The sequence below is a fragment of the Macaca mulatta genome, chromosome 6, assembly GCF_049350105.2.
Source record: "Macaca mulatta isolate MMU2019108-1 chromosome 6, T2T-MMU8v2.0, whole genome shotgun sequence".
In the NCBI taxonomy this organism is placed as follows: domain Eukaryota; kingdom Metazoa; phylum Chordata; class Mammalia; order Primates; family Cercopithecidae; genus Macaca; species Macaca mulatta.
In genome coordinates, this window is record NC_133411.1 from 121,550,790 (window position 1) to 121,559,166 (window position 8,377).

Here is an 8,377-nt window from a genome sequence, read left to right on the forward strand (position 1 = left end):
CACTTATATAGAAAAACAAAATACCCCAAACTGCCAAAACAATCTGAGCAAAAAGAACAAAGATAGAGACATCACACTATCTGACTTTTGCATTAATTTTAATCTTTTTAAATATTGCATAAAATTAGTATTTATCTTGATTCTTAGGTTTTTTAGTACCACCTTATATTTTGTGCCTGAGTTAAGCACCTCACTGGCCTCACTTGAGCCCCAGTCACCACATCCCTGGGGCACATAACAGCATGTGTACAGGTTTCTAGAAGATGTGACCCTAGCTTCTGCTTTTTAACTTTTGGGACCTAAGCCCCCTCAATTCTAAAGATGACTACTTTTCCAGAGACTCTCTGGGTTGTTCATTCAACTTTTCTCCTTAGCTTACTCGCTTCTTTATGATAGGAAAAATGCCAAAAAAAAAAATCTCAGCTGAATAAGGCCTAACAACAATTCTGTGTGGGGAACTTTGAAATATAACTTAGAACTGCAGCAGCCAGTTGTTTATTTTGAATTAAGTCAGCAGATTGTCATGCTTAAGGCAATATTTGTAAAAAGCTCTTTGGAAGTTAAATTTGTTTTATTATAATACCAAGTGTGTTTATCTTTTCTAACCCATAGGCAACTGATATATTTTTCTGCAGTCAGGTTGGGACAGGAGGCATTTTCAGATAAATTACTTCTTAATACACTCTTGAGACACTGTTCAAGCTGCTGCATAGGAACCTGCAAGAAAGGGTATTTGGTGGATTCTTAAAGGGGACAGAAAAAGAAAATTTAAAGAATCGTTCCAGTACAGCAGCCATTCAGAGAAAAGGGTTGGGTGAAGTGGTTTTTACATTCAGGCCTTATATGCCTTCTTCAACATGGATTTCAAATAGATTAGTAAGTACTATGATAGAAATAAAAAATTGAAATCAATGGGAAAATGTCAATTTTTCACCAAACAGCATTTTGAAATGTCTGTTCAGCAGGAGGCTGAAAATGTGGCTGTTCTACTGTACAGCTTGTGTAGATCTAAGACAACCCGCAGCCCAGCTGAGATTCTGTGCTCTTGTATCTTCCCTCTGCTGTCAGACTACCAGCTCATTAGTATTTAAATTAGCTCATAAATATTTCCTGGAAATCCACAGTTGCTTAAGCTTCACCTCTATTCAGCTCTTCACTCTCCTTCTTTAGTCTTACTTACGCCTTTGTTTCTTAGGCTGATACATTGCAGGAGGGTGGATCTCATTACATATTAATCTTACTGATATACGGTGATGAAAAAGGAAAGGAGGAAGCCCTGTTGGAAGATAAAGATGAGAAATAGAGAAAGGATGTAGAAGGAAATTTTACTCCATTTCCTTTGTACAAATAAAATTATCTAATGATAGACCAAGAAGTCTGTATTAAAATAAGTACAGCCCAAAAGTATATGCCAAGGCAATTTAACCTGAATGAATGTTTCTTTCACATACTCTAAAAGCTCTGAAACACAGACGAAACATTTCATTGGGGGCAGGCCCTGGATGTTCCCACTGGGGAGATGGTTGCATGGTTACAAAACCTCTTCTGTTCAACATGAGAGCTGTAATTCTAATTATAAAATAATGATGACAGAGAGGGGCCAGTTCCATCATGATATTCTGTATGTTCCTTAGCACTCTGCAAGAGTTCAACACTAATACCCACATACAATGCCAACAGGCAGTTCTTTTAAATGAGTGTGAATAAAATTTAACCAATGGCAATGAAAGAAAACAAACATATTTCATTGAATTTAAAGTTCCATTGATCAAAAGTGCCATTATTTTATATAAAATATTTGTAAGTACTACCAATAAAACTAGGGCACATGATGGGTCATAAGTACATTCTGATTTCAGAGATGTGAAAAAATGTGAAGCAGTGAAATATGTTAATTTTTAAAACAGGGTATTCTGGAAAGAATAAAGATTATTTGGTGGCTATATGGTTTGAAAGGATGTGAAAATAGTGTTAATCTCTTTAACAGGAGCATGCGCTCTAAGAAGCAATCACTTTTCTAATATCATATACTTGAGAGACATAAGAAGCATACAGAAGCAAAACTTTTGGGAAAGATCCTAACTGTTTGCACAGGCTGGGGACAATAAGGGGCCTTGTCATTAGCAGTCGCATGTCATTTGATCATGTGCTCCAAAGGTCTTCTAGAAATAAACTTCAGAATAAACATGGAGACCTGCCAGTCCCAGTCAACGAAGATATAATTTTAGGCTAAGAAGCATCCAGTCCTATTAAGTGCAGTCTAGACAATGTAGGCTGGCATTCAAGGCCCCACTAAATCTGATTTAAAACTATTTTTATAGTTTTTTTCCTCTTTTGTTTTTGTGTATGTAATTGATATTTCTACCAAATTGAATTACTGAATTTTCTAAAACCTATAGTGTGTTACCTCAGTTCCCTGTCTTTGTTTATACCAGAGTTTCTCAACCTTGGCACTGTTGACATTTTGGGCTGGATAATTCTTTTTTGTGGGGCTGTCCTGTGCATTGTAGGATTTTTAGCAGCATCTCTGGCCTCTATCCACTAGATGCCAGTAGCACCTCCTCCCAGCTGTAACAACCAAATATACTTCCAGACATTGTCAAATGTGCCTGGGGGTAAAGGGACAAAATTACCACTGGTTGAGAACCACTGCATATAACCATGCTGGCATAGTGAAAGGATGCAAACTTTGGCATCAAATGTGCATGAGTTGAACTCTAGCTTTCTGGGGTGAACATTTGAATTTTGGGGGCACTCCATGCCCATTCCCTGTTTCTAACAGTAACTCATTTTCCTTTGGGGGAACAATCTTTTTTGTCCCACTGTATGTAGACTTGATGAGACTCTGAGTCTCAGAAACCATGTCTTGCCCACCCTTCTCCAAAGTGGAACTGAGCTCAGTCCATCCCATACTTTCTCCCAGCACTCCTACCATCTTGAGCAGAGTAATAGCAAGAATGGCAAAAAACTTTGGCGTGAATTGACTGCTAGATGGGATGGTTGTATCCGTATTTATCCAATACTCTATGCTTGCATCTATCCTAACACCTGTTCCTTTTCTGATTTGGGTTTCTAGATTCCCGTTCTCTCTGTATCCCAAAATCTCTCCAATTAATGAACTTTTTGGCTAAATATGCCAGGATTGTTTTCTGTTGCTTACCTGCAAAGATACCTCCGTTTACTAGCTTTGTATCTTTGTATTTTGAACTGGTCTCTTCACTTCTCCAAACCTATGTTCCCCTTCTGCAAATTGAAAATTAAAGCTATTTACCTTTCAAATGCAAAAGATGCTCTCTCCATAATCTCTTTAAAGTCTACCTTCATTAGTCTAGGTTCTGTGCTAAATCCTGGAGATGAATAAGACAAAACCTATGTTTTTATGAGACTCACTTTCTTCCTGTGACAAAAGTAACAGCAGGACTCAGACAACAAAACAAAGCAAAAAAAAAAAAAAAAAAAAAAAGCAAAAAACACAGTACCAGCAGGTCAAACAGCATTGGCTGAAATCGGCCTTTATCCTCAGCATGGCTCCAAATCACTTCATTTTGCGCTTACTCCTTGCTAATGGTCTCCCCCCTCCTTTTCAGCACAGAATGCAGTGTTGGGAGGGGAGAGAAGGTTCCTATCAAGGAGCTTTATGCATTCATTATTCTGTGCCCCAGCCTGGCCAAAGCTGCTGAAGTGTCTGAGATTCTGCAGTACTGCTCTGTTAGCAGCAGGAGCAAATAAAAGAATTCAGTGTCAGCATTTTCTGTTTCTCATCTGACAAACAAGGTCAGGTACTTCTTTGAACAACCCAGTTCCAATAGCTGTGAAACATAAAGAGACAAGGAGGGAAAGGTTTTCCAGAAAAGCTGGTGGTTAGGCACAAGGTGGGTTTAAGTTTTCAGCTTTTGTTGTGGAAGAGGAAAGTTCCCCTCATCCCAGGCGTCCCTTTTTCAGAATGGGGAAAAAGAATCCAGGGTGAAAGGCTCTTTTGTACTTCTTTGCTTCTTGCACTGAAATGCCAGGTGCAGAACTTGGTTCCCAGGGAAATCAGAACGTCATTGCCATCAAGGTTTATGGCCATTAGTCCTGATTCTTACTGTTTGTCAATGCCACTAAAAACTCTGAGCATTGAAGCAGATGGAAGAGAAAGTTGTACAAGCAGTTGGAAGAAACGGGTGCTCTGGAGATCAAGGCTGAAGTGAGGAGTTTTCAGAGCTGAGGTTCAGGCTGCCAGGATTGTACCTCTCCCCCAGCAATCCTCTGCCAAGTGAGCCCTTTACGTGCAAGGCAATTTATGTCCCCACAGCCTCTCTGCGCACCCTCTGTTTTCAACTCCCCAGGGGTAAATTTTTCAGCCTCTTTCTTTATAGCAAATTACACCATTGATGTCATCCTGGCGAATGAAACAAGAGAATAGTATTTATCAGAGAAAGTCTGGTGAGTTAAGTCCAAGGCCACAGGAAAAAACTAGCCCTGCTGGGCTGCCCCTCCTTTGGTAAGTAACTAAGCACTACATATTCTGTTTTCTGTGGATTGGTGTTTTTTCTAAAAGTTTGAGGGGGTGGTTGTTGTTGTTTGTTTGTTTTTGAGACAAAGTCTTTGCTCTGTCACCCAGGCTGAAGTGTAGCGGTGCAATCTCAGCTCACTTCAACCTCTGCCTCCCAGGTTCAAGTGATTCTCCTGCCTCATCCTTTCAAGTAGTTGGGACTACGGGTGTGTACCACTATGCCTGGCTTATTTTTGTATTCTTAGTAGAGACAGGGTTTCATCATGTCGGCCAGCCTGGTCTCAAACTCCTGACTTCAAGTGATCCACCTGCCTCGGCTTCCCAAAGTACTGAGATTACAGGCATAAACCACTGCACCCACCCTCTTTGTAAAATGTTTAATGAAACATTGAAAGCTGTTTCTGGGCAGAGAAAAGTGTGACATCAGTACAGACCCCAGGTTTTCTGTTGGATATCTTTACCTGGATGTCCCACAATATTCTCAAAACTAATCTGTCTTCAGACAATCTCATAACCTTCATCCACAAACTTATCTTCCTCCTATTCCCCCTCTCTTAGTGAGTGGCACCGTCATCCACACAATTGCCTATCCAGACACCTGGGAGTCATCTTAACTGCTCCCTCTCCCACACATCCTGGCTGTCCTAACATTCCATAGGTAGACAAAGCCTGCATCCTCTCAAAACTGTCATCTGCTATTTATCCCCACTGCTGCTCTCTTATTCCAGGACAGTATTGTCTTGGGAGTTCCAGGAAGGAGAAAGACAGTCAGCCCCAAATAATATAAGTAAACTCAAAGTCACTTTCCATAATACCTCATCCCCAATCCTAGTCCCCTCCCAAAGGTGAGTACTGACTATTGCTAGGAGTTTGATGTGTAAGCCTTCTGTTTCTATGCCTTTTCAGCTGTATCCCTGTACATACAAAAATATATGACTGGTTCACATAAATGTTCTACATAAAATATCCTGCACTTAAAAATTTTACCCAGCAACTATCTTGAAGGTATTTCCATGTAGGTATAAATAAATCTTTTAAAATCTGTCTAGTATTCCAGGGTGAAGGACATCTGTCCTTTTGCCAGAACCTTGATTTTCCCTTGGGAAATCACCTCCTATACTATTTGTTAATGTGGCTGAGCACCTTACCTGTTCCCTTCAGGAGTGGGACTATGATCCACATCAGGCCAATCCATGCCACAGAATGGTCTAGGCATTGGATGAGTGCCCCAATCTGAGCCAATGAAGGTCATTGCTGAGGCATTTTGCTGGTTGCTAGGCTGCAGGCATCCCAGGCTTCCTGCTGCCCTTATGTCTACAAACTGTGGTCTGGAACATTCCAGGAGCCACTTTTATCACTTGCAGCAATCTTCTTCAGTGAGTTCCCCAGGACTTGATTTCATCTTACAATCTGATTCCATGTGTCTCCCATATTTTAAGGATTCTTTATAATTTCTGGCTTACAGAGAACAAACATTATTTTTTGTTTTCCTGGTCTGTTTTAGATCTCCAAAAATAACTCTGTCACTTCTGTTATATGGTATCATTACTTGTAATTATCTATTTACTTATCTGTCTCTGGACTGGACTCTTGACAGACAGGCAATAACTAATTATCTGCCTGGCATTTGGTAGTCACTCATAAATGGTTTATTGCATTACTAACTAAATAAAAAAGTTGACCTTGCATTCACCTCTTCTGGATAGTTCAAGAGACTCTAATGCTTTTTGAAGTACAGTTTTTATACTAGCTTACAGTGGATTATTGTTCAGAAAATATTTACTCCCCCTAACAGAATTATGTGAAAGAAATACATTTCTTCTTCCTTGATGTTAACCTTGGACATGGGACACTCCTGGGCCAGTGGTATGTTAGTGGACAAGATGTGAGTGAAGACTCAGCATGTGCATGAGGGTCAGACTTGCCATCTCACGCAACTGCTTTTCTCAGTGAGAAGAACTTTCCTCAGAAAAATGCTGGTTCAGGGAGGATGAGAGACACGTGGAACAGATTTGAACCCAAACAATAGCTGAAAGCCAAGTTCAGGCTAGATAAACTGAACTAAAGTTTATCTCCATGTGGACGAGTGAGAGATGCTTATTTTCTGCCACTGAGATTTAGGGGGTGGGGGAGACGTCATGACACAATATTACTATGGCAATACCAGCTGAAGCACACCTACATCAGAATCACCTAGAGTGCTTGTTGTGAATGTGGTTTCTGAGCCCCAATCTAGGTCTAGTAAGTGATCATCTCTGGAGTGTTTTTAGAAATGTATATTTTAGCAAGACCCTCAGAAAACTTTTATGCTCACTGCTGGGCTACAGACAATATTTATCAGCATGCTATTTTCAGTGACAAGGAAAGAGCAGTAGGTTAGCACCCAGAGAGCTGCTACATTTACCTACATAAAACTTCTGAGAGATGTAGCACTGTAAAAAGGACAGGAAACAAGGTTTTCTTACCAAATCATTTAATTAAAGGAGAGAAATTGAGAAACATAAAGGCACCTTGAGGTCATTTATAAACGCAGTGTTGCTCAAAAAGCTGTTCTTTCATACAGGTACATAGTTGACATCATTTACTTAAATTTGAAAAAATTAAAACTAATCAGTCTGAGAACATCAATGGCAACACAATATTCATTAATTGAACATGGCAACATAACATTCATTAATTGAACATGTATTTAGTAAGGGCTTACTAAATACTAGGAATTCTGGAGAACACTAAAAATATCAAATATGCATAAGATAGTGTTTGTCTAGTCTGTTTTCCTTTGCTATAACAGAATACCACAGACTGGGCAATTTATAAATGATGGAAGTTTATTTGGCTCATGGTTCTGGAGACTGGGAAGTCCAAGAACATGGCACTGTCATCTGATGAGTCATCTCATGGCCAAACAGTAAAAGGGCAAATGAGTGCAAGAGACAGAGAAAAATTTGTGGTCAAACTTATTTTTTTATCACAAGCACAATCCTATGAAAACTAACCCACTCCCATGATAGCAATATTAATCCATTCAAAAGGGCAGAGCCCTAGTGACCTAATAACCTCTTAAAGGCCCCACCTACCAATACTGTTATATTGGCAGTTAAATTTTAGCATGAGTTCTGGAGGGGACATTCAAGCCATAGACATATTTTTACCCAAAGAATTTCCAGTCTACCTAGTCATGATCCCTCTGTGTGCAGGTGTGGGTGTTTGGGAGTTCCAAAGAAAATAGGTTATGCCATTCTTGCCTTCTAAATGTTGCATGGAATGTCTTTATCACCTTTCTGATCATTTTTTCTCTTTGGAACCCACCTTGACTCTTGTCTCATGGGGGAATTATTTAAAGTAGATGGCAAGACAAAATTATTTCTCCCTTTAGCTCTGAATTCACCTAAGCACTCTTCTCCCAGAATGCCTCCTAAGTGTACTGCATCCTGCCAGGAAATTTCACCACTCAGCTCCCATGTAGGAGGCCAGGGCTCCTGAACTCGGGCTCTACAGTTTCATTCTGGGTACAAGCACTGCTAATGAACAAGAAACATTGCAGTGTAGCACTATTATAATCACTCTTTCAGTTCATAGGACCCATGTCTTGAGAAAGCATTTTCAGTAGCAGATGAAATAAGAAGATTGAAATTCATAAGGAGTCTTACTCTGTGATTAATATGTTGTAGAAACAAATATTGATTTCTTGTTTGTTCATCTGAAGTTTATCTGCTAACCTCAGAAGATAGTTTACTGAAGTAACCTTTGGTCACTGACAATAGAGAACACCTAATGTACTTACCTTTTTTTCTAACAATATAACATCATGTACCTAGTGATAGAGGCAGGAGGATTATTCTCTGCCTCCTCCCACTTCAATTGCCAGCATATCCTAATTCT

At 39.7% G+C, this 8,377-nt stretch overlaps 1 long non-coding RNA gene across 1 annotated transcript; it reads left to right on the plus strand.

The window, feature by feature from the left end:
- Nucleotides 1-3,102: 3,102 nt before the first annotated feature.
- LOC106998894 (uncharacterized) lies at nucleotides 3,103-6,181 on the plus strand. The gene is made up of 3 exons (XR_001445473.3): nucleotides 3,103-3,872; nucleotides 4,359-4,483; nucleotides 5,657-6,181. It is a non-coding gene; the product is annotated as an uncharacterized LOC106998894 (long non-coding RNA).
- The last annotated feature ends 2,196 nt before the right edge of the window (nucleotides 6,182-8,377 follow it).